The sequence below is a fragment of the Schistocerca gregaria genome, chromosome 4, assembly GCF_023897955.1.
Source record: "Schistocerca gregaria isolate iqSchGreg1 chromosome 4, iqSchGreg1.2, whole genome shotgun sequence".
Classification (NCBI taxonomy): domain Eukaryota; kingdom Metazoa; phylum Arthropoda; class Insecta; order Orthoptera; family Acrididae; genus Schistocerca; species Schistocerca gregaria.
Genome location: NC_064923.1, coordinates 632967869 through 632994367, shown reverse-complemented (window position 1 = coordinate 632994367; position 26499 = coordinate 632967869). Strand labels below are relative to the sequence as shown.

The 26499-nt window shown below is 44.3% G+C and overlaps 1 protein-coding gene across 8 annotated transcripts in view; it reads right to left on the bottom strand.

Moving 5' to 3' along the window:
- LOC126267249 (uncharacterized) overlaps nucleotides 1-26499 on the bottom strand; it is a 698963-nt gene that overhangs the window by 262886 nt on the left and 409578 nt on the right. Inside the window, exon 1 of one of the 8 annotated variants that reach the window (XM_049972260.1) lies at nucleotides 14147-14378. The exons of the other annotated variants lie outside the window; for them this stretch is intronic. The gene's annotated coding sequence lies outside the window, so the exon portion shown is untranslated. Of the gene's footprint in view, nucleotides 1-14146; nucleotides 14379-26499 lie in introns of those variants that run through there. 8 annotated transcript variants of the gene reach the window in all.

Genomic DNA, 26499 nt, shown 5'->3' with positions numbered 1-26499 from the left:
TGTAGAGGAAGACAGGGATTGGAACGCATCCAGCGGATAATTGAGGATGTAGATTGCAATTGCTACTCTGAAATGAAAAAGCTGGCACAGGAGTCAGCAGAAAAAAAAAGAAAGAAAGTATGTGATGCGTTGGGGAGATGTATTGCAGCACGTCCATCTCCACCAACGACCACCCAGCAATGTTATCGCGCTGGCGGCAGAATGAAACGCTTATCACAGTAACTCGTTACCAAACTTGTTGCCAGCACGGGAGCATGTTACAGAGGATGTACTGCGATCTGTGGTGATCACCCGCCCCATTCAGAACCATGACCTCCTTTTTATAATGTCCCAGGGACCATCATAAATCGCAGTGACTTCAGTATAATTATTGTTCTAGAATAGAAGTTTCATTTCTGTTCGTCTCATTGCATATTTCTTTCAGTTACCTTCTGCACTATACTGTAGTATTTCTTTCTGCGTGTGGTCTAAGTTTCATCGGGCTATGTAAATTGGCAGGGACACATTATGCAAATGCTACTTACTGTCGTAGTGGCCCCTTTTCAGTTAGAGGGCCCGCACAACAGGCAAGCAATGTGAGCTGCTGACTTCCCTTTAAGAATTCAGATAGTATCATCGCCAGTGGATGTAAACAACAACAGACTTTCCGCATAAACATGGAACTATTTCGTGAAAAGCCATGTGACAGAGATCCACTAATTGTAACTAATGTGACTACGTGTAGCACTCCGCCGAATCAACGTTATAAGCACGCCAGGAGAATGAGACTGGCAGTGCGTACCTACAGCTAGGACAGCTCTGGCTAATATCTACGCCAGCTCTAGCTTAGTAGACACTCGCCATAGCATTCAGTAGAACGTTGTATCTTTGTAATTGTGTAGAGTGGTATTTTGGTTATTATTTTCTTTTCATTGTCTTGTACTCTTATCTGGCTTTTGCCTCCACAAGAATTGTTGTGCTTCTTGTTGTTCTTGCGTTTGGAAATTAGTGCAAGCCAAGAAGGAGTTTTAGTTATAAAAAAGTGTGTTGCATGAAAATAAACTTCTAGAAACCCCACTGCAAATATAGCTATATGTTTGGTAGATCCCTTTCCGTAAAATGTATTTAAAAAAGGTTCAGCCCTACGTCTGAATGATGAACCAAATGGCAGACAATCTCTCTGTTGAGGCGCCAGCACCTGGAAGAGAAATGGGGCTCTTTTTTCGAAGATCAACGTACCACAATAGAGAGGAGAGTGACAAAAGTTTTGTACATCTAGTACGATTTGAAAAATGAAGTCATTATATCAGGCGTCATTTTATTTATATTATTAGTTTCGAACAGTGTCCATTCTCAACTGCATCTGATAATTATACAACAAGCCATAACAAAAGAGGAGAAAAACATGGAAGCCATTAACTACATTGGATGTAGCATTAAATGAACACAGTATTTACCTATAGGTATGATATAAGGAACACATTATGCCTAATGAGGAAATATGCGTCTGCTTTTAGCGCTCACCTACACGCTGAGAATCACAACTCACGGGACGGTGATAGCATATTTGAAGTTCTACACAGCCATTATGAGCAGATGTAATGAATACACTGGAAAAGCTCGAGTTGTACAGTCACTTACGTAAATATCCTGACAATATTCTAAATGAGACAGAATAAAAAAAAGATTTATAGAAAACTTTGATCAAATTCTTTGAACTCAGTCCTATTGGTGCTGGCCTGCATCTTGCATTCCTACGCTGTGACGCCACATGCGATGATTGCACAGTGTTTTAAACCTCCTGTGCAGCAGTTGGAAACCATCCTGACTGTTGCCTGCCATACGGATCATAGCCAGGAGCAACGACGTGGGGTCGTCGACGATATTCTATTCCCCGTTTTGTTACCCTTCATGGCAAGCTATCCTGGACTTATATTTCAGCAATATAATTCCCACTCACACACAGTGAGAGTTTCTACTGCTTGCCTTCGTGCTTGCCAAACCCTGCCTTGGCCAGCAAGGTTGAGGGCGTTCAGAGCATTATGGGTAGCGCCGTCCAATCAGCTCGGGATTTTGACGATGTAACGAGCAAATTGGACAGAATTTGGCACTATGTTCTTCAGGAGCACATCCAAAAACTCTACCGATGTTAAGCCGACTAACTGCTTCCATAAAGACCAAAGTGGGAAAAACGCGTTATTGACTTGTTTAATTTGTGACGAATTTTCTCTTGAATAAATCACCCAACTCTTATGAAATTGTAATCATTTGTTGTCTGTATATGTACATCACATCTACTGATTTACGTCCCATACGGATAATTCCTTCGTGGTGCGTAGGATTTTTTTTTCTTTTTCCTTCAAGTACATTCAGAAAGTCGCCGAACTGAGGAAGCAGCGGAAATGTTGCCATCATATCAGACCAGTCCAGATGTTTTCTTTAGCCGCTTGGTCAGCAACGACGATTGCTGGATCTGTCGCTATGACCCTTAGGCAAAAGAGCAAAGCAAGCAATGGAAACTTGTCGAATCATAGCCTGCCAGGAGAAGACCCTGCCATAATTTGGCAAGATGATGACGAGTGTGGTTGGAGATCATCGTGGTGTGGTGCTTACACATTATGTTCGTAAGGACGACGTATTTCAGGAGCTCACTACCGAAATGTCTTGATGAGGTTGTGGGGAACAATCAGGACGAAGAGGGTAGGGGGGGAGAGGGAGGTTTCTCCTCGACAACGCCCCAGCTCATTTTGAACTCATTCAGACATGCTGCTTGTCTGAGCTACTAAATTTGTCCCCAGTATTCTTCTTACATGGCATTCAGTTACAGCTTCCTCTTTACTCGGATGAAGATTTCATTACGTGGCAAATATTTTCAGAACAACGACGAGTAGGTTTTCGAGGTGGACTCTTTCCCGAACCACCAAAACGCAACTTATATCCCCAAGTTTCATGGTGGCAGCTTGATTAGTTCGAGGTGGCATTTAAAATTTTATGGTTACCCCTCGTAAGTTGTGGTTGTTACCTTTGGCTAGTTGGAGACTATCAGCGCCTTGCACCACAGCAAGTTAAGTGACCTCTGATGTAACGATGTCGCCCCGCCGGCTCTGATGAGGGCCATAAGCTTAAAGACTGGCGATCGATCGCCGGCGAGGTGATGAGCCCGTCAGGCCGCCAGTATACGCGGCCACACCCATTTCGTTTTACGCCGCCACCCCCACCCCCACCCTCCCACCCCCGCCAGAGGTGCGCGCGTATGCTACTGACGTCAACGCAACGCAAACGTTAGCCTCGTTCGTCCTTCCACCTGACCTCCGACCTGCCGCGACATTTACTCGCGTAATCGACACTGCACTGCCGCTCCATGTGTCATCTCGCTTGTCTTGTTCGTACAGGGCAGGGGAAGCTCCCTTTCCATACAAAGCTGCCTCAATAAAGTTGTTCTTCAATCACTATCCAGAGCGTTTCTCTCTCGTCATAGATTTTGGAAATCTATTATGCTATTTTGTATTATTTAGCATCCGCTTAACTTTTGCTCTATTGTCTAACACAGCCGGAGTCACACATAAAATAGCAGTTGATCTCACCTAGGTGGAAAGGAAAATTTGGAACGGATTGTTGTCTTTATATCAGATGACCGACATACTCAGCACTGTAGCGTCGATACGATGTTGAAGAAACGTTTTTAAGATTCATCTTGAATGATAACAGCTGAGCTGTTCTTTTAAAGAATTTTTTAACGACCAGCTTCGTAGCTTAGAAGGCACACACCGGGTTAGATGTGTTAAATCATGACAGGAAAGTTGCAATATCGAGCTGACCCAGCATTCCTCGTCTGTGAATATTTCATACATAAGGAATGTTCGGTATCGTCCATGCCACAAGTTTAATGCCATGATTTAACATATCTAACCTGATGATGTGACTTCTAAGCTATGAAACCTGTCGACAAATAAATTATTTAAAAGAGCAGCAGAGCGTTATTATGTAGGATGTCTGCTCAAGGCTGCGGTTGGATGGATTTCAACATGACATTTTTTAGCGATAATAATGTTTATTTATACCTTTCATTAGGATGCAAGCTTCCTAGAGAAATGTCAGCGGATTGTTAATCGCTTAACGACGATGCTGCCACTCGGCTGATAACATGAGGAGATTACGAATATATAAAGCCATTAGTTCAGGCAAAAAATACGGAAAATGTGATACACATAACGTCGAACAGGGAAAAAAGATTTGTGCTCTTCAGGCTGAGCTACAAATGGTGTACTTCGAATTAGACAAGTTGAAGAGGGAAAGAGGCAATGGGAACTGAATATTGCTAATACTACACTACTGGCCATTATAATTGCTACACCACATACACCACAAAGATGACGTGCTACAGACGCGAAATTTAACTGACAGGAAGAAGATGCTGTGATATGCAAATGATTAGCTTTTCAGAGCATTCACACAATGTTGGCGCCGGTGGCGACACCTACAACGTGCTGACATGAGGAAAGTTTCCAACCGATTTCTCAAACACAAACAGCAGTTGACCAGAGTTGCCTGGTGAAACACTGTTGTAATGCCTCGTGTAAGGAGGAGAAATGCGTACCATCACGTTTCCGACTTTGATAAAGGTCGGCTTGTAGCCTATCGCGATTGCGGTTTATCGTATCGCGACATTGCTGCTCGCGTTAGTCGAAATCCAATGACTGTTAGCATTTGAAGTCGGTGGGTTCAGTAGGGTAATATGGAACGCCGTGCTGGATCCCAACGGCCTCGTGTCACTAGCAGTCGAGATGACAGGCATCTTATCCGCATGGCTGTAACGGATCGTGCACCCACGTCTCGATCGCTGAGTCATTGATGGGGACGTTTGCAAGACAACAACCATCTGCACGAAAGGTTTGACGACGTTTGCAGCAGCATGCACTATCAGCTCGGAAACCATGGCTGCGATTACCCTTGACGCTGCATAACAGGCAGGAGCGCCTGCGATGGTTTACTCAACGACGAACCTGGGTGCACGAATGGCAAAACGTCATTCTTTCGGATGAATCCAGGTTCTGTTTACAGTATCATGATGGTCGCATTCGTGTTTGGCGACATCGCGGTGAACGCACATACTACATACATCGCTATACTGGCGTATCACCCGGCATGATGGTCTGGGGTGCCATTGGTTACACGTATCGGTCATCTCTTGTTCGCACTGACGGCACTTTGAACAGTGGACGTTACATTTAAGATGTATTATGACCCGTGGATCTACCCTTCATTCGATCCCTGTGAAACTCTACATTTCAGCAGGATAATACACGACCGCATGTTGTAGGTCCTGTACGGACCTTTCTGGATACATAAAATATTCGACTGCTGCCCTGACCAGCACATTCTCCAGATCTCTCACCAACTGAAAACGTCTGGTCAATGGTGGCCGAGCAACTGCTTGTCACAATACGCCAGTCACTACTCTTGATAAACTGTGGTATAGTGTTGAAGCTGCATGGGCAGCTGTACCTGTACACGCCATCCAAGCTCTGTTTGACTCAATGCCCAGGCGTATCAAGGCCGTTATTACGGCCAGATGTGTTTGTTCTCGGTACTGTTTTCTCAGGATCTATGCACCCAAATTGCGTGAAAATTTAATCACATGTTAGTTTTAGTATAATATATTTGTCCAACGAATACCCGTTTATCATCTGCATTTCTTATTGGTGTAGCAATTTTAATGGCCAGTAGTGTATTTTCCCCGTGCACTGTACAGTTGCTTGTGGACTACATGTTCATGTGTACGTGAAGATGAAAATATAGATGATTTTAGCATGTTGTCGAAATAACTATCAGATAGATTCTTATTTTATTTTTTTGAGCGATCAGCTACAGATGTATCAGGATGGAGTATTTGAAAGTTCATTGTAGCATTCTCGTATTAACTGTTGTATTCTTGTATTAATTCGCGAACTTTTCCTTGCTGATACCTTGCAAAGATGTTTTAGAATTAGTATCAATATATTCAGTGTAGATCTTTGAGGTGTCTGTCTGAGATGTTTTCCCAGTGACGTGCCACCAGTGCCACGTGTGACGAATAATTTGAAACTGATACGTGTTTCTTTCGGGCGCTTGGAATTACTAGTCGGTCTACGTGTGTCAGATACAGCGCGGGGGGTGGGTCTGCAGTATTAGTAGGTCTGAACTACTGATGAGAAAATTCCACTTATTGCGATTGTTCCAAGTGGTTGCTCTTATACAATATTTTCTATTAAATATTCGTGTAGCGTTCGCATTCTACGGCTCAATCGTCCACTAATTTCGTGTCCTAAGGTAGCTATGAATTTCGGGAGTGAACTTGTATCCATCCGCATGGTCTTGCAAACGTTCCGTGTGTTTGTGGAATCAGTAGGCTCGTTTCTGGTTACAGAATCGTATTCCTGTCATTTAATCCGTAACATTATGCGGTCAGTTACTCACTCTCCCCTTCGATTCAGTTTATTCTAAGGTATACTTGAAATCGTGAACAAAATTGAGTTATGTGAGTGCTAATATATCCGATTTACCTTCAACGTGTCTCCTAATTAGCTGATTCGTTTACTGCATGTTTAAATACGTATTGGTTTACTCTTTGCCTATCGCCATTTCGTAATCACTTGTTACAAGACGCAACCTTTGTGCCTATGATAAAGTTCACCTAGCATTTGATATCGGAGGTAGTTTCCCCCATTTATACGAGGGTCGGTCAAAAAGTAATGCCTCCCATTTTTTTCCTACTTAAAAAAATTAAGTTAAGTGAAAAATTTGAATTTGGCGCCATTCCTCAAACCTTCTTCTGCAATCCACTGCAGTAGTAACTTTCTGTGTCAACAGGTGGCAGCACAGCAGAAGTTTGTAAGATGGCCGACATCGATGTTCGTTTGAGACAGCGTTGTGTGATTGAATTCTTGAATGCAGAAGGTGAAACGCCCATACGCATTCATGAAAGACTGAAGAAGGTGTATGGTGTTGTGACAGTGGATGTCAGCACTGTTAGACGATGGGTTCGTCGTTGTAAGGAAGCTGAAGGGCAAACACCGTTGACTGACGAAAAGCGGAGCGGCAGGCCGGTGAGTGCAGTGACTCCACACAACATTCAGCAAGTTGATGACATCATTCGTGGTGACCGTCGGGTGACTGCAGATGAAGTGTGTCGCATTATTTCTCTTAGTAAAGGCAGTGTGATCACGATTATTAAACAATTGGGGTACTCAAAAGTTTGTGCACGGTGGGTTCCAAGAATGTTAACCGATCAGAATAAAGAGGCAAGGAAAACAATTGCCTCCCAACACTTGCAGCGCTTCCGTTTGGAGGGAGATGAGTTTCTGAAAAAAATTGTGACCGGGGACGAAACATGGATGCATTTTTTTGAACCCGAATCAAAGAGGCAGTCAATGGAGTGGCGTCACACAAGCTCGCCGAGGAAGAAAAAATTCAAAACTGTGCGATCGGCAGGGAAAGTTATGGCAACAGTTTTCTGAGATACAGAGGGTGTGATTCTGGTTGATTTTTTGGAGGAGGGGTGCACAATAAATTCTGTTCAATACGTCACAACCCTCAAAAAACTTAAAGCACGTCTTCAGCGAGTTCGCCCAACAAAATCAATGGCAGATGTTCTTCTTTTGCATGACAATGCAAGACCACACACCAGTCGTCACACCTCTGACGAGATTGTCAAAATTGGATGGGAAGTTGTGCCTCATCCCCCATACAGCCCTGACCTGGCACCATCAGACTTCCATCTGCTCGGGCCACTAAAAGAAGCTCATCGTGGGATTCATTTTGAAGATGAGGAGGCCGTCAAAACATCCGTGCGTCAATGGCTTAGGAAGTAGAGCTGTGATTTTTACCGTGCTGGGATACATGCCCTTGTTCAAAGATGGACCAAAACTGTAGAGATGGGCGGAGATTACATTGAAAAATGACAAAATGATCCTCAATGTTGTGGTTTTCAACCTATGTAATTGCATTTAAATTTCCTGACAATTAAACGTAGAAAAAAAATAGGAGGCATTACTTTTTGACTGACCCTCGTAGCATTGTGTAACCAATTCTGATGCGTGCTAATTTCAGCTAAGGTAGGGCTCACCCTCATCCGTCTCTCATTATCATAAAGCAAAACACACACACACACACACACACACACACACACACACAGAGAGAGAGAGAGAAAGAGAGAGAGAGAGAGAGAGAGAGAGAGAGAGAATACATACATGTAGTATTACAAACAGTATGTAAAGGAGCATATTGTAATCATACAAACAAACAAACCTGTACTCCTATTAGAAATAGAGCAGCCATTTGACATATTGTTTCATTCCTGTGTCATGACTGCTGTGTCCTACTGGAGAAAGTTTACCTTCAAGATGTGACGATGAACCATGTACACACACACACACACACACACACACACACACACACACACACACACACACACACACACATATATATATATATAATGATTGTATTAGCGTTTCTGCGGTGTAACGTTTCGAAAAACATGAAAGGAGCCCTCTGACATAGAGTGCGCGTCCATCAGTATGACACTGTGAAAATGTTTTGAGTGTAAGCGACGTGATTTGAAGCAGTATGACGTCGCCTCTCCTCCTCTTGAGCTCCGAAATTGTTGACAAACTTTTCTTTCGTAAGCGGGATTCGAGCCAGCTAATAGTCTTGAGCCCAAAGACTAATTTGAGGAAACTCTCTTGTGCAAGCCTCTTCATCTGCGAATAACTACTGCCACGTACATCCACTAGCACCTGCTTACTGTATTCGGGCCATACTATTTTTACCCTCCACTGTTGCCTTCATTACCGAGCTGTCTGGTCCTTGATGACTTAGGACATGTCATGGCAGCCGCTCCCTTCTTGTAGCCAGGTTGACCATAATATTCTTTTTCTCAACTCGAAGCTGTACGTCACTGTTAGTTATTAGTTACACTTATCTAATCTTCAGCATTTTACTGTAGGACTACTTGTTCTTGTCTACACTGTTTATCATCCATGTTTAGTTTCTGAACAAGTGTACACTCAAGTCGAATATTTTCAGAAAATACTTCCTAAAATTTAAAATATGTGGACATAAAATGAAACAACAGCAAACTTGTTGTTTCATTTAATGTCACTAACAGTCACGGTAAAGCCTTACCCAAGATGTTCGCATTCAAAACATGTTGAGCCGTGGTAAAATTGCTGTTTTTGAAGAGCGCGCCGCCCTCCGTTTCTGGCGATGGCGCCGCTGTGGCAATCTCAGCTTTGGTGTCTCCCTCTGGTGGGAAAGGGGAAAGGTTGCCTGTTCACGTGCAATTAAGCGGCGCTATGAGCTCGCCGATCGGTATGTCTGGGTCAGTCTCTCGTCCTCAGTTTGCTAGTCTGTCTCTCGTCCGCATTTGTTAGGCAGTTTGTGTCTGTCTGTCGTTTGGAGTGCTAGTATGTCTGTCGTTCGGATCAACCTTTAAAGCCAGCAAAATGAGAGTCTTTCCACTCCGCCAGTAAGAGAACTCAGTGATTGGGCGCCCGGTCGGGGCTTAGTTCCTGCAGCTGAGTCTGCGCTTTAGGCCTCCAGTCTGCTCCAGTTTGCTCAAGCAATGGTCATTGGCGTTGGATCGGTCGCGCACTAATACACAAGATGACTTGCCCGTCTTGAGCGTCGGCGCATGTGAGGTCGCCACGTGAGTCCAGTGGGCCGCGGCGTATAGCGAGGGGTAGTGACTTCGCAGTCGACACGAGAGCAACAGGAGTCAACCCACGACATCAGTCTGGCTGGTGAGAGCTGCGACGCCGTGAGACGGGAGATAGGCGCGCCTTCTTGCGTTCGTTGAAGCGGCTGGCAGCGAACGGTTCGGGAGAGCGATTTGGGTGCTGCGCCAGGTCTTCTCGAGAAATCGCAGTTTATTAGAAGTGATGGGTGATATGTTGTTTGATTTCCTCTTGTTAAATTGTACTTGTTTTCTCGGTGAGGACACCAGCCGTTTTGCTTTGGGGTCGTCCCACCATTCTTCTCCGTTTGCTTACCCGCGAGAAGGTGGTTGTTTATAAATTGGGTGTTTCGTTTTTCCCTTGTGGAGTAGAGGCGGGTTAGAGCAACCTGCGGTTCGTGTTGTTCGGTGATCTCCCTATCGATCTACCGTACGTTAGTAGTTGCCTATGCCATGTTTGTCGCATTTGGTGTGTTAACGAATTTATTGCTTGGAGTGTAACGGCCTAATACCTGAAATAAGTTTTGCTCTTTGGAAACTTTGGTATTATTGCCTATGATTTTGAGAGGCGGTATCTGTGTGCTGTAGAGCATCTTAACTATTGTTTGGCCAACCTTGCAGAATTTTATATAAGATTGCATTTCATGGGCTTTTATTTAAATGATCATTTTAGTATATAAATTTGCCACCCTTTCACCGTAAGACTTTTCTTAGAAGTTAAAATGAAGTTGCACCTTCGGTGGCAAGGTTAATATTTTAATTGTTAGTGTTTTGTACCATTGCCATCACTCCTACGTGTGCTTGTGTAAATAGTTAAAACTCTTAGTTTAAAGCAATCTGGTGTGTTGCAGATTTGCACCAATGTAGTCTTTCAGAGCTGTTGTGAGCGGTCGTAACTACGGCCGTGTCAAAATGGAGCGGCAAGGTTCTTTGCTCAAAAGCTCATACAGTCAAAACTTGTGTCTTTCTGCCTCTGAATAAATTGTAACTTTGATATTTAGAGGGTGCTTTCTGATCATAATTTTAAATCTGTTTCTTTTAAAAAATACTTTTAGGCACTATTAAAGTAAATAAAATTCCCATTTGTTAAAAGGAATTTGGTTATGATTTCATCAGTTACTCCCTGGCAACTACTTTCATGCTTACATAGTGTGAATAAATGTGTTAATGTTCTTGATGAATCGCTAGTAAATAAAAAAAATTCTTAAGAATATACTTTGAAAATAAATCACGGTTCACATATAGACATAACATTGTGGTATTGTCCAGAGACATCGTGCACACCAAAGACGGCAACACATCTCGACACCGCAGAAGTTAGCGAGGTGTCGCTGCAGTTCGTAAGAGATGGAAAAGAGCCACCGTGGTACAACAACCGAGTTAGAAAACTGCTGCGGAAGCAAAGGGAATTTCACAGCAAACATAAGCATAGCCAAAGCCTTGCAGACAAACAAAAATTACGCGAAGCCAAATGTAGTGTGATGAGGGCTATACGAGAGGCGTTCAATGAATTCGAAAGTAAAGTTCTATGTACTGACTTGGCAGAAAATCCTAAAAAAATTTGGTCTTATGTCACAGCGGTAGGTGGATCAAAACAAAATGTCCAAACACTCTGTTACCAAAATGGTACCGAAACAGAGGATGACAGACCAAAGGCCGAAATACTAAATGTATTTTTCCAAAGCTGTTTCACAGAGTTCACTGTAGTAGATATCCAAATAGACGACAGAAGGATAGAGAAACAATTAAAATCGCTCAAAAGAGGAAAGGGCGCTGGACCTGATGGGATACCAGTTAGATTTTACACAGAGTACGCGAAGGAACTTGCCCCCTTCTTGCAACGGTGTACCGTAGGTCTCTAGAAGAGCGTAGCGCTGCAAAGGATTGAAAAAGGGCACAGATAATAAGGGACGTCGAACAGATGTGCAAAACTATAGACCTATATGTATAACGTCGATCAGTTGTAGAGTTTTGGAACACGTATTATGTTCGAGTATAATGACTTTTCTGGAGACTAGAAATCTATTCTGTAGGAATCAGCATAGGTTTTGAAAAAGACGGTCGTGTGAAACCCAGCTCGCGCTATTCGTCCACGAGAATCAGAGGGCCATAGACACGGGTTCACAGGTAGATGCCGTCTTTCTTGACTTCCGCAGGGCGTTCGATACAGTTCCCCACAGTCGTTTAATGAACAAAGTAGGAGCATATGGACTATCAGACCAATTGTGTGATTGGATTGAAGAGTTCCTAGATAAGAGAACGCAGCATGTCATTCTCAATGGAGAGAAGTCTTCCGAAGTAAGAGTGATTTCAGGTGTGCTGCAGGGGAGTGTCGTAGGACCAGTGCTATTCTCAATATATATTAATGACCTTGTGGATAACATCGGAAGTTCACTGAGGCTTTTTGCAGATGATGCTGTGGAGTATAGAGAGGTTGTAACAATGGAAAATTGTACTGAAATGCAGGAGGATCTGCAATGCATTGACGCATGGTGCAGGGAGTGGCAATTCAATCTCAATGTAGACAAGTGTAATGAGCTGCGAATACATAGAAAGATAGATCCCTTATCATTTAGCTACAAAATAGCTGGTCAGCAACTGGAAGCAGTTAATTCCATAAATTATCTGGGAATAGGCATTAGGAGTGATTTAAAATGGAATGATCATATAAAGTTGATCGTCGGTAAAGCAGATGCGAGACTGAGATTCACTGGAAGAATCCAAAAGAAATGCAATCCCAAAACAAAGGAAGTAGATTACAGTACGCTTGTTCGCCCACTGCTTGAATACTGCTCAGCAGTGTGGGATCCGTACCAGATGGGGTTGATAGAAGATAGAGAAGATCCAACGGACAGCAGCGCGCTTCGTTACAGGATCATTTAGTAAATGCGAAAGCGTTGCGGAGATGATAGATAAACTCCAGTGGAAGACTCTGCAGGAGAGACGCTCAGTAGCTCGGTACGGGCTTTTGTTAAAGTTTCGAGAACATACCTTCACCGAAGAGTCCAGCAGTATATTGCTCCCTCCTACGTATATCTCGCGACGGTACCATGAGGATAAAATCAGAGAGATTAGAGCCCACACAGAAGCATACCGACAATCCTTCTTTCCACGAACAACACGAGACTGGAATAGAAGGGAGAACCGATAGAGGTACTCAGGGTACCCTCCGCCACACACCGTCAGGTGGCTTGCGGAGTATGGATGTAGATGTAGCTGTAGACATGTGTGAGGCGCTCGTGAAGGAAACAGCTCCTCTGCTCAGCAGCATCCGGACCGTTAGTCAGTACAGACAGCCAAGCACGGAAGCGCTCTGCCCTAGTTTGTGACCAGAGTTGAAGCATACATCACCATCGAGTAGGATTGACAAATGATTCAGAGTTTCAGCTGTACTTTTACTTTCGTAAATATGGAACACCACACTTCAAGATAACAGTTTGTTAATTATTGCTCAAGTGATGATTTAATAACTACTGGCAGTTGTAAATTATCAAGCCCTTCCGTGGCAAAGAAATGTATCGAGTTAAGTAAATCTTTTTATGATTTGTATAATACAGTGGACCAATTTTTTATGTTTTCTAGGTTCTACGTGCCAACTCACCAGGAAATTTAGGAACCCACAGTTATGACCAAACGACTGTAGTTTTGTCTGGTCATAATTTGGATATCGATCGTTACATGGCTGTCTAAATAGGAGAACTTATGTAGTATGATTGGTGTCTCATTTCCTAATCTAGTTGCATCAGCACCATCTGCAGCAAATCGACCACGTTTCATTACCCTTTACTTTTGCTAATATTTATCCTATAAACTGTTGTCAAGACAATATCCATTCACTTCTACTGATCGTCCAAGTCCCCGGTCGCCTCTGACCGAATTACAACGCTACTCAGTTTTTTAAATTTTTACTCCCCAACTTTAATTCACTTTCTACATATCTCCTGGTTTCCTTTTATGTTCGGGGTATCCGCGCGGTCTAATGGCGCCTTGCTACGGTTCGCTCGGCTCTCCCTGTCGGAGGTTCGAGTCCTCCCTCTCCCGTTAGGAGCACACACGCAAGTGTGTAAGCCTAGGGACCGATGACCTGAGCAGTTTGGTCCCATAGGAACTTACCACAAATTTCCAAATTTCCTTTTCTGTTTGCTCACTGTGCAAAAAAATGGTTCAAATGGCTCTGAGCGCTATGGGACTTAACATCTATGGTCATCATTCCCCTAGAACTTAGAACTACTTAAGCCTGACTAACCTAAGGACATCACATTTCACCCAGTCACCACGAGGCACAGAAAATCCCTGACCCCGCCGGGAATCGAACCCGGGAACCCGGGCATGGGAAGCGAGAACGCTACCGCACGACCACGAGATGCGGGCCTCACTGTGCAGAATGAATAACATCCGGTATCAGTAGCTACTTTTGCATGTAGCGTTGTCAAATACACTTTCCATGAGACTTACCGCTTTCTGCTTTCCCACGACGAGGATCAATAATCCGCTTACACTGCGAAGAATTTCACGGCCCAAAATTGTTTAGAACAGACACTGATTTGTTGTTGGAATGAAGGAGTAACTGACTGAAAAGCACTTTACAAAGCGGCACTACACTGCAAAAACGACAGCGCTGTTGCTCGTCGCACGTGTCGGTGAAAACGTCACAAAACACGAGCGAACGCGGCGGAAGGAGTCGGGACACTGCATTGCCGAGACGTGAGTCGCGCCAGCCGCGACTGATTCACCCGCCAGACAGCAGTAGCTGTCCGCATCCATCGGCCTCTGCGTAGTCTAAGCGAGCGCTGTCGCGACTCAGCAAAAAGTTCTTGCGCTGTGCGTAGCGGCTGAGGGGACACCAGGGTTTACACACACTGCCTCTCTGAGCCTACACCGGAATCACACTGACAACCGAACGCCTTCCAGAGAGCATGCAGTGCACCTAGCCGGTATGCAGAAAAGCTGAATAATGTTACTCGAGCACTGGGAATACGTTAACAACACTCTTTGAAATAATCAAGAAATTAAACTAGATATCACACCTTATGAAAAATAAGCTGCCAATTATCTCTGCTACAACGTGGGACAGTATATACACCCTAAAGTAAGGCTCCAGAGAAATTACATTTTAGTCACACACCAACTGACTACGTAATATTACTTGTATAGTTCGCCGCCCGAAGTGGCCGAGCGGTTCTAGCGCTACCGTCTGGAACGGGACAACCGCTACATTCGCAGGTTCGATTCCTGCCTCGGGCATGGATATGTGTGACGTCCTTAGGTTAGTTAGTTTTAAGTAGTTCTACGTTCTAGGGGACTGATTATCTCAGAAGTTAAGTACCATAGTGCTGAGAGCCATTTCTTTTTTGAACCTGTATAGTTATTTATCCCTAAGTTGCTGAGATGTGAAATGGAATCCAATCCATATGTTGCGTAAAATCAAATTTATTTTATTCACTTACATCCGTCGTTTTTTATTATTTTTACAACTCACATTGCACCGCCATTCCTAGCTTTTTTTGCCTAGGTAGTATATCTACATCTACATCTACATCCACACTCCGCAAGCCACCTGAGGGTGTGTGGCGGAGGGTACTTTGAGTATCCATCGGTTCTCCCTTCTATTCCAGTCTCGTATTGTTAGTGGAAAGGATTGTCGGTGTGCCTCTGTGTGGACTCTAATATCTGATTTATCCTCATGGTCTCTTCGCGAGACATACGTAGGAGGGAGTAATATATTGCTTGACTCCTCGGTGAACATATGTTCTCGAAACTTCAACAAAGGCCCGTACCGAGCTACTGAGCGTCTCTTTTGCAGAGTCTTCCACTGGAGTTTATCTATCATCTCTTTAACGCTTCCGCGTTTACTAAATGATCCTGTAACGAAGCGCGCTGCTCTCCGTTGGATCTTCTCTATCTCTTCTATCAACCCTATCTGGCACGGATCCCACACTGGTGTGCAATATTCAAGCAGTGGGCGAACAAGCGGACTGTAACCTACTTCCTTTGTTTTCGGATTGCATTTCCTTAGGATTCTTCCAATAAATCTCAGTCTGGCATCTGCTTTGCCGACGATCAACTTTACATCATCATTGCATTTTAAATCACTCCTAATGCCTATTCCCGGATAATTTATGGAATTAACAGCTTCCAGTAGCTGACCTGCTATATTGTAGCTAAATGATAAGGGATCTTTCTTTCTATGTATTCGCAGCACATTACACTTGTCTACATTGAGAATCATTTGCCATTCCCTGCACCATGCGTCAATTCTCTTCTGAGCCTCCTGCATTTCAGTACAATTTTCCATTGTTACAACCTCTCGATATACTACAGCATCATCCGCAAAAAGCCTCAGTGAACTTCCGATGTCATCCACAATATCATTTATGTATATTGTGAGTAGCAACGGTCCTACGACACTCCCCTGCGGCACACCTGAAATCACTCTTACTTCGGAAGACTTCTCTCCATTGAGAATGACATCATATATGAAATAAGTCAGACTGAAATTTCTCCATGCATTCCAGAGCTACACTCCCCTACATCTACCCTCATCCCGTGGCAGTATTGCGGTGTAATACTCCCACACTAATTTTTCTTTTTGCGGAGAGTGAGTCATATGTACCCAAAGATATACTGGATGATTCAAAGAGGACTTAACAACTTTGGAACGACATAGCAATTTATTGAGATAACTTACAGAATCGGTAGTTGTATCATTTTGTACCTCAGGTTTCACATAAAAGTGTCAAGTGTTATTTTGGTTCCATGTGATTACCATTTCTGAAGCGGAAAACGTCGCACGGTAATCAATTCCTTCCCACACTCGTTGTAGCAAATCGAGCGTAATATGTGCGACAGCATCTTAGAATAGATTTTTCAGGTCGACTACAATATTTGGTAGGGGAGGAACATACACATGGTCTTTAATGAAACAACAGGAAGAAATCCAGTTGTGTTAAGACTAGGGAGCGAGGTGGCCATGCAAAAGTTCACGGCCAATCGACCAACCTGGGAATCGATTATCGAGGAAACCTTGAACTTACACAAGGAAATGAGGTGGCACCAAGAGTAAATTCTAGGTCTGCATGGAGCTTCTTTAGCGTATTCGGTGAGAAATTTAGGCCGAACGTTTGCGCAGAACTCGTTTCATGAAATAATACACACATCGAGCACGCTCCGCACCACTGAAAGTAGCCGTTTTAACTATGCACTACACTGGCGCTCCTGGTGGCGGGATGGGGTACTGATGCACTACGTGAATCAATGTTAGTGTTATTTACCACAAAATGACACATCTACCGATTCTGAAGTTATCTCAGAGAATTTCTATATTGTTCCAAAGTTGTAAGATCCTTTTTGACTCACCCTGTATATAGAATGACGCCATACAATATATTTAGTACGAGTAAATTATATTCTTTTTTCTGTGGCCGGCCGGAGTGACCATGCGGTTCTAGGCGCTACAATCTGGAACCGCGTGACCGCTACGGTCGCAGGTTCGAATCCTGCCTCGGGCATGGACGTGTGTGATGCCCTTAGGTTAGTTAGGTTTAAGTAGTTCTAAGTCTAGGGAACTGATGACCTAAGATGTTAAGTCCCATAGTGCTCAGAGCCATTTGAACCATTTTTATCTATGGTGTTGGAAATAGCCTCCAAAGGTGAATGGTCCCCTAGACTTAGAACTACTTAAACCTAACTAACCTAAGGACGTCACACACATCCAAGCCCGAGGCAGGATTAGAACCTGCGACCGTAGCAGCAGAGCGTTTCCGGACTGGATCGCCTAGAACCGTTTGGCCACAATGGCCGGCTCCAAAGATGTCTTTAAAGATGTAACATGTTGGAAACCGGTCAAATAGTTTGAAAATACAATCGCAATACACCACCGTCGCGTCGACAGGAGAAGAGGTCTGGAGAAGAGGTCCAGCAATCTTATACATCTACATCTACATACAAACTGCTTAAGTCATTAAACGGTGCGTGGAGGAGTGTACGTCGTACCACTGCTACTCATTTCCCTGGGCAAGACGACTTATAACTTTAGCCTGTCGCGACACAAAGTAATGTTACCCTCTGAGAGGATTTATTATTTTGACCGTACGTGCGTGTCTAACGGATAAAGGTACCGGACAGTAATTTTGAATATGATGAATTCAACAGAAAAACTAAACATGCTTTAAACTTCGTGGTTTAATGAAAGTAGTAAATTTCGTAGACGAATGAAAAAATGAATGGTTGCCAGCCCAATTAGGTACATTAATTTGGAAATATACACTCCTGGAAATGGAAAAAAGAACACATTGACACGGGTGTGTCAGACCCACCATACTTGCTCCGGACACTGCGAGAGGGCTGTACAAGCAATGATCACACGCACGGCACAGCGGACACACCAGGAACCGCGGTGTTGGCCGTCGATGACGCTAGCTGCGCAGCATTTGTGCACCGCCGCCGTCGGTGTCAGCCAGTTTGCCGTGGCATACGGAGCTCCATCGCAGTCTTTAACACTGGTAGCATGCCGCGACAGCGTGGACGTGAACCGTATGTGCAGTTGACGGACTTTGAGCGAGGGCGTATAGTGGGCATGCGGGAGGCCGGGTGGACGTACCGCCGAATTGCTCAACACGTGGGGCGTGAGGTCTCCACAGTACATCGATGTTGTCGCCAGTGGTCGGCGGAAGGGGCACGTGCCCGTCGACCTGGGACTGGACCGCAGCGACGCACGGATGCACGCCAAGACCGTAGGATCCTACGCAGTGCCGTAGGGGACCGCACCGCCACTTCCCAGCAAATTAGGGACACTGTTGCTCCTGGGGTATCGGCGAGGACCATTCGCAACCGTCTCCATGAAGCTGGGCTACGGTCCCACACACCGTTAGGCCGTCTTCCGCTCACGACCCAACATCGTGCAGCCCGCCTCCAGTGGTGTGGCGACAGGCGTGAATGGAGGGACGAATGGAGACGTGTCGTCTTCAGCGATGAGAGTCGTTTCTGCCTTGGTGCCAATGATGGTTGTATGCGTGTTTGGCGCCGTGCAGGTGAGCGCCACAATCAGGACTGCATACGACCGAGGCACACAGGGCAAACACCCGGCATCATGGTGTGGGGAGCGATCTCCTACACTGGCCGTACACCTCTGGTGATCGTCGAGGGGACACTGAATAGTGCACGGTACATCCAAACCGTCATCGAACCCATCGTTCTACCATTCCTAGACCGGCAAGGGAACTTGCTGTTCCAACAGGACAATGCACGTCCGCATGTATCCCGTGCCACCCAACGTGCTCTAGAAGGTGTAAGTCAACAACCCTGGCCAGCAAGATCTCAGGATCTGTCCCGCATTGAGCATGTTTGGGACTGGATGAAGCGTCGTCTCTCGCGGTCTGCACGTCCAGTACGAACGCTGGTCCAACTGAGGCGCCAGGTGGAAATGGCATGGCAAGCCGTTCCACAGGACTACATCCAGCATCTCTACGATCGTCTCCATGGGAGAATAGCAGCCTGCATTGCTGCGAAAGGTGGATATACACTGTACTAGTGCCGACATTGTGCATGCTCTGTTGCCTGTGTCTATGTGCCTGTGGTTCTGTCAGTGTGATCATGTGATGTATCTGACCCCAGGAATGTGTCAATAAAGTTTCCCCTTCCTGGGACAATGAATTCACGGTGTTCTTATTTCAATTTCCAGGAGCGTATGTTTAAGAAAATTAAATATTAGTTGTTGAAGTTACTTTCATTAATATTTCCCTTTGAATAGTGCACAGGATACTAACTGACACAGGGCACTTTGAGCTGTGTGTAGCAGCAGTCACAAATACTGCATGTACTAGTAATCATAGAAAGCTAAATTTGTACCAAACTCACACTAATAACAGCTACACTTAAGATTGTTACTTGGATCAGTACTAAATTGTTACTGCAAGAAGTGCAGAATTAAAATTGGCCAGGAGGCGGTTCTGACTTTACTGACATATAAGTACCACAAATAAAAATAAATAATGCCACAATTACACTGTTTATACTCCCATTTATGGAAATCTGTCAGACATCAATAATATTCCAATATGAGAAGAATATGGCGGGGACCCACAAACTGATATTGTATCACTTGTCAAACTTTATGATTATTTCAGTAGCAAAATTCAATTAAACTAAATTTAATTCTTAGCTTCACTTGAAATAGTTTATGTTTTTACTTTTCAAGGCAAATTATTCGCCGGCCGGGGTGGCCGAGCGGTTCTAGGCGCTACAGTCCGGAACCGCGCGACCGCTACTAAATTTAATTCTTAGCTTCACTTGAAATAGTTTATGTTTTTACTTTTCAAGGCAAATTATTCGCCGGCCGGGGTGGCCGAGCGGTTCTAGGCGCTACAGTCCGGAACCGCGCGACCGCTACGGTGGCCGGTTCGAATCCTGCCTCGGGCATGGATGTTCGTTTTTGGAACACAACCAACGACCAGCTTAGGACAGAAGTGATGACACTTTGTGCAGGACCTGACCATCGTTTTGCAGGACAATGGTCAAGCACGTACAGTGCAAGCTGTTACTGATTTGTTTGTCTGATGGGGCTGCTAAGTGCTATACCACCTACTGCACTCCCCTGATTTAAGCGCTCGTGAGTTCAACTCGATTTCTAAACCGAAGGAAACACTTCACGGTATTCGCTTCATAACTGCTACAAATTCGTCGTCCAATAGTCCACCCCTTTCGAACTGTCAACACAACTGGCACTACTAAGAGTATCTTACGACTTCCACGTCACTGGCAACGGATTATACACAATGCTGGTGACCACCTTGAAGGTAAGCAAAACTTTGAAACACGTATCTGTTTTGTACGAGCTGTAAATAAATAGTTGCCACTATTAAGGTTCCAACCCCCGTAGTTCTGGTCATGGGGAAGGTATCAGCTGTGTTAGTCGGTCTGCATAGGGTAAAAATTGACTTTAGTAGTATGAGGACGTGGTGAGAAGTAATGTCTCCGATATTTTATGTGAAAACACTTGAAACTTTTCCATTCTCTAGTTGGAGCACAGCGATCGGTATATAATTCTAAAAATAAGAAAAAAACAGTCTCGATCGCGTTTTCAGATTTTTTGTTTCTTAGCAACCTGTTTCGGCACTTTCCTCAGACAATCTACACGCTTTCTCCCGCCATCAGCAGCTAAAATGGCGGGGAAAAGCCTGAAGATGGTCTGAGGAGCGGGCCGAAACCGGTTGCCAACAAATAAAACAATTTGAGAACACGATCCTGACTATTTTTATTTGATTTTTAAAACAAACATTATTAACATTCTACATCTTTATTCTTCAGGTCTACATATTTGAAGTCTTCTGCCGCTAGGGAGTTCCGTGTAGCGTTGTAGCGTGTACCATGGCGGTGTGTAACGTAATTACGACGGTGCGTGAGAAAGTGTGCTGTCATCGAGTTTCGAATGCTAAGAGTTCGTCCACACATGGAGCACCATCAACTTCAGCACGACACTGCCAGACCTCACACGACCACTGCAACATGTGCAACAATTCGACGCTTTGGGGTCATCAGTTATCCTTCATTCAGTCCCTCGGCCCCGTTTCATTTCCATCTGATCTCAGAACTTAAAGAACACCTTCGAGCACTGAACTTCTATAGTGCTGAAACGGTGCAAGCAAAGGTGAGGCTGTGGCTCCGTCAACAAAGCCACACATTTTGCAATAACATCAACAACCTGATCTCCGGTTGGAAGACATTTCGTCCCCTAGGTGACTATGTTAAGAAATAAATAAGTAGACATGAAGAATAAAGAGGTAGAACGTTAATAACGTCAGCTTTATTTCAAAAGCTTGAAGACTCATCATCTACAAAATTCTGAGGCATTACCTTTCAGCATGCCCTCGTAAATATTTGAGTATAATGAATGTAGCGTGTCATTAAGTTATAGGTAAAGAGGCTGCAGTGCAGTAAAGAAAGAAAATGAAATTAAAGCGTGCCATAGACACGGGTTCCCAGGTAGATACCGTGTTTCTTGACTTCCGCAAGGCATTTGATAAAGTGTTCCATAGTCGTTTAATGAACAAAGTAAGAGCAAATGGACTATCAGACGAATTGCGTGATTGGACTGAAGAGTTCCTACATGATAGAACGCAGCATGTCATTCTCAATGGAGAGAAATATTCCGAAGTAAGAGTGATTTCAGGTGTGCCGCAGGAGAGTGTCGTAGGACCGTTGCTATTCAAAGTATATATAAATGACCTTGTTGATAACATCGGAAGTTCACTGAGGCTTATTTGCAGATGATGGTGTAGTATATCGAGGGGCTGAAACAATGGAAAATTGTACTGAAATTCAGGAGGATCTGCAGTGCATTGACGCATGGTGCAGGGAATGCCAGTTGAATCTCAATGTAGAAAAGTGTATGTGCTGTGAATACATTGAAAGAAAGATCCTTTATCGTTTAGCTACAATATAGCAGGTCAGCAGTTGGAAGCAGTTAATTCCATTAATTATCTGGGAGTAGGCATTAGGAGTGATTAAAAATGGAATGAACATATAAAATTAATCGTAGGTAAGGCAGATGCCAGACTGAGATTCATTGGAAGATTCCTACTGAAATGCAATCCGAAAACAAAGGAAGTAGGTTACAGTATGCTTGTTCGCCCACTGCTTGAAAACTGCTCAGGAGTGTGAGATCCGTAGCAGATAGGGTTGATAGAAGAGACAGAGAAGATCCAACGGAGAGCAGCGCGCTTCGTTACAGGATCATTTGGTAATCGCGAAAGCGTTACGGAGATGATAGATAAACTCCAGTGGAAGACTCTGCAGGAGAGACGCTCAGTAGCTCGGTACGGGCTTTTGTTGAAGTTTCGAGAACATATGTTCACCGAGGAGTGAAGCAGTATATTGCTCCCTCCTACGTATATCTCGCGAAGAGACCATGAGGATAAAATCAGAGAAATTAGAGCCCACACAGAGGCATACTGACAATCTTTCTTTCCACAACAATACGAGACTGGAAAAGAAGGGAGAACCGATAGATACTCAAAGTACCCTCCGCCACACATCGTCTGGTGGCTTGCGGAATATGGATGTAGATGTAGATGTAGATCGTCTCCCTCGCAGACGAGAATCAATGCCGCCCATCTCCAAACGCAACTTTGCACCAATCAAGGCTACTATAGCATTTTTCGCAACATCAAAGGAGGTTGCTTTCAGAAAACGGTTCCTTGTGGCTGTAGTTGACACGCTGGGTGCAACATTATACGATTCAGTTTTGCTTCTTTCCTGAACTTTCGGTAATATTATCACTATCTATTCGACACTTTTAGATAGCTAGGCGATAAACTGCATGCTTCCTTTTTTCTAACTGTAACAAAATACTTTTTATACATCTGTAGAAAAAAAGGCTTTCTGGCGTCCTCTGCCCTTTTCCGTCCTAAGCTTACCTTCCACAGATCTCAAATAGCGATCTAAATATAGAAATCGTCCAAAAAGAAAAAAAACGGTAGTGCACTGCATGAAGGAACTGTGGAACGCGCAGAACATCTGAAAATGTTTGGTTTATAATGTCGAGAGCCACTCGAAAGGGTGCCTCGCCGCACGCAGAGCGCCGGGAGTTCAGCCGTAACTCACAGAGAACGCGACGCGGCTTTGCTTCAGAAGCCGGTGCAAGCCTAGCAAACATTTCCTCGACGCCGCCATGGCGGAAACGTTGCTGTGTTATTTTTGACGCCACTAATATGTAGAGGAAATGACCGAGCCCGGCCGTTTATTCCATTACTCGCTGAAATCGGCCGGGCGTAAGCCGATGAAAGCTCGCGCAAGAAGCCTCTCCCCGTCTCTAAATAAACAAAATACCGCCGCGAACCCGCACAACTTCGAGCTGCGTCAAAAACTGAAATTTACTATATTTACTGCCCGAAGACATTGCTTTCCTGCTCAACAGATGTGTGATCCTTGTGCTAATTTTACAAGGGGCAGTCAAGAGAAAATCGAGCACCCGCCATAACGCGACCATGGAATGGTTCCATTCAGGAGTAATCAACACAACGCGTTAAGACACTTATCTTCCAGCGGGATGAGACGATCAATTCCTGTTTCGTAGAACGCGGTCTGCCGCTGACACGGATTCACAACCGCATCCACTCTCGCACTTCCTCGCCCAGAGGCCGACGGTTCAAACCCGCGTCCAGCCATCCTGATTTAGGCTTTTCGCGATTTCCCTCAATTGCTTCAGGCAAATGCGTGGGTGGTTCCTCTGAAAGGGCACGGTCGACTTCCTTTCGCATCCTTCCCTAATCCGATGGGACCGATGACCTCACTGTTTGATCTCCTCCCCCAAATCAATCAACCAACTTCCTCGTCGAACTGAAACCGACGCCCTCCCACGTCTTTCATCAGGAAGCCATAGATGTGAAAAGCACATGGTTGAATATCCCGGCTGTACGTAGGATGACGAAGTGTTTCCCAACCAAACAACTGAAGCGTAGTCTCGGTCCGATTGGGATGAGATGTTGGGCGTTAGGCGGCCTATGTGACCGAGCGGTTCTAGGCGCTCCAGTTCGGAACCGCGCACCTGATACGGACGCTGGTTCGAATCCTGCCTCGGGCATGGAAGTGTGTCATGTCCTTACGTTAGTCAAGTTTAAGTAGTTTCTAAGTCTAGGGGACTGATGACCTCAGATGTTAAGTCCCATACTGCTCAGGGCCATTTGAATCATTTTGTTGGGCGTTATCGCGCAGCAGGATGATTCCATCCGACAACATTCTTGGACGTTTAGACTTTATGGCTTGTCGTAGTTTCTGCAGAATGTTTTCAAAGCGCTATGCGCTAATTGTGGTCCCATGCTCGAGGAACGCGACGAACAGAAAGCTCCTGCAGTCGGAGGTCATCATCAACTTACCGGAACTTGCACGAACAGCTTTAAATCTCTTCGGCAGAGAGATGTGGATTTGTTCTTAGGCTATCGGTCGAGATCATCCTATTGCGCGATAACGCCCGCTCCCTCACCGCCACTCGCACGAAGGCTACGCTTCAGCTGTTTGTTTGCGAAACACTGCAAATCCCCCGTATAGCCCACATCTTTCACCGGGTGATTTTCACATCTTTGACGACCTGAAGAAAGATGCGTGGACGTCGACTTCAGTCGGACGCCTTTCACCAAAGAGAAACCGATCGTGTCCTCTCCCAGCGGGGTAAATATCTTAACGCTTGTGGTGATTACTTTTGAATCGAACCATTATGGCAGGTGTTCCCTTTTCATTTGACTTCCTCTCATAAAAGGATCCTGTACAACACTCGATGAATCCTAAAGGTGTTAGAAGTGGAGGAATATGCATCGAATAACCAACCCGGAAGAAATGCTCTGTAACAATTTGGGTTGTTAGAAGAGGAGATTTGCTGACAGATTGTAAGTAAGCTGTTTAGGTTTTTATGTTGGTAACGCCACGTAGCGCTCTGTATGAAAATCACTGACTGCTGTGTGCAGTCTGTGACTGGTTGGTCTCATTGTTGGAATATTCGCTTGTGTAGTGTTGGGCAGTTGGATGTGAACAGCACGTAGCACTGAGCAGTTGGAGGTGAGCGGCCAGCAGTGGTGGATGTGGGGAGAGAGATGCCAGAGTTTTGAGAGGTTACTATAAGCAATCGATCTGGACGTGTGTCCGCCAGAAAAAGGAAATTTGTAAAGATGGATGTCATGAGTTTATATATATATATATATATATATATATATATATATATATATATATATATATATATATATATATATATATATATATATATATATGACGACTTTTGAACATTATTACTGTAAATACATTGTTTGTTGTCTATCAAAATCTTTCATTTACTAACTATACCTCTCAGTAGTTAGTGACTTCAGTAGTCAGAATCTTTTATTTAGCTGGTAGTATTGGCGCTCGCTGTATTGCAGCAGTTCGAGTAACGAATATTTTTGTGAGGTAAGAGATTCATGGAAGGTATAGGTTATTGTTAGTGAGGGCCATTCTTTTGTAGGGATTTTTGAAAGTCAGATCGCGTTGCGCTAAAAAATATTGTGTGTCAGTTTAGTGTTGATCAGAATAGGTAAAGAGAAAACTGTCTGACTATGTTGAGTTTTACTCAGCTGTCTTCGTATCAAATAACGTAGAAGTTTACCAGCACAGTCATTCATAATTTTTCTAAGGGCACGTTTCAAGATGTAGTTCCTCATTAAAAATTTTAGCCCCTCGTCCAGAAGAACGACGGTGGTCTGGCAGCAGTACATTTGCCTCTACTCCATAAAAATAATTCCTAAAATATCAAGGAGTTTTTAAAATTTTTTATATGAAAAAGAGTTTAGTGTTTCTTTTATAATTTTTAAAACTGGCACTTGTACTTTGATAATGTTATAACTTATTTCTCCCTCATTTTTAGACAAATATTAATAGAAAGAATGAATCACTTAACAGTCCTGCAGTTTTTCCTACACTAAAAGCGCCAGGAACTGCACTAGATTGCGTTTAGGACAATGTAGTGGTGTTATGAAGAATGCGGTGGCAGTGCTATTGCCGTTTTGGTATGTAGCGATGTGCAGTGTGGGAGGAAGGGTAGCGGGAAAATAGGGTCTTTGGACAGGGGTTGTTACATGGAAGCTAAGCCACGGTTATGTAGAGGGAAGAGAAGTGTAAGATTGACGTGAGAGAGAATAGGAAGGAGTGAATCAGATCTGATAGGAAAGGTATTTCAGGGAGGAGATGTGGAAGTTGTATTGGGGGAGAATGTGGAAGGGCACGTTGATGTGTAGTTGGTGGGAAATGTTGAGAGGGAAACGGCTGTTGCAGTTTCGTTGGGAGAGGAT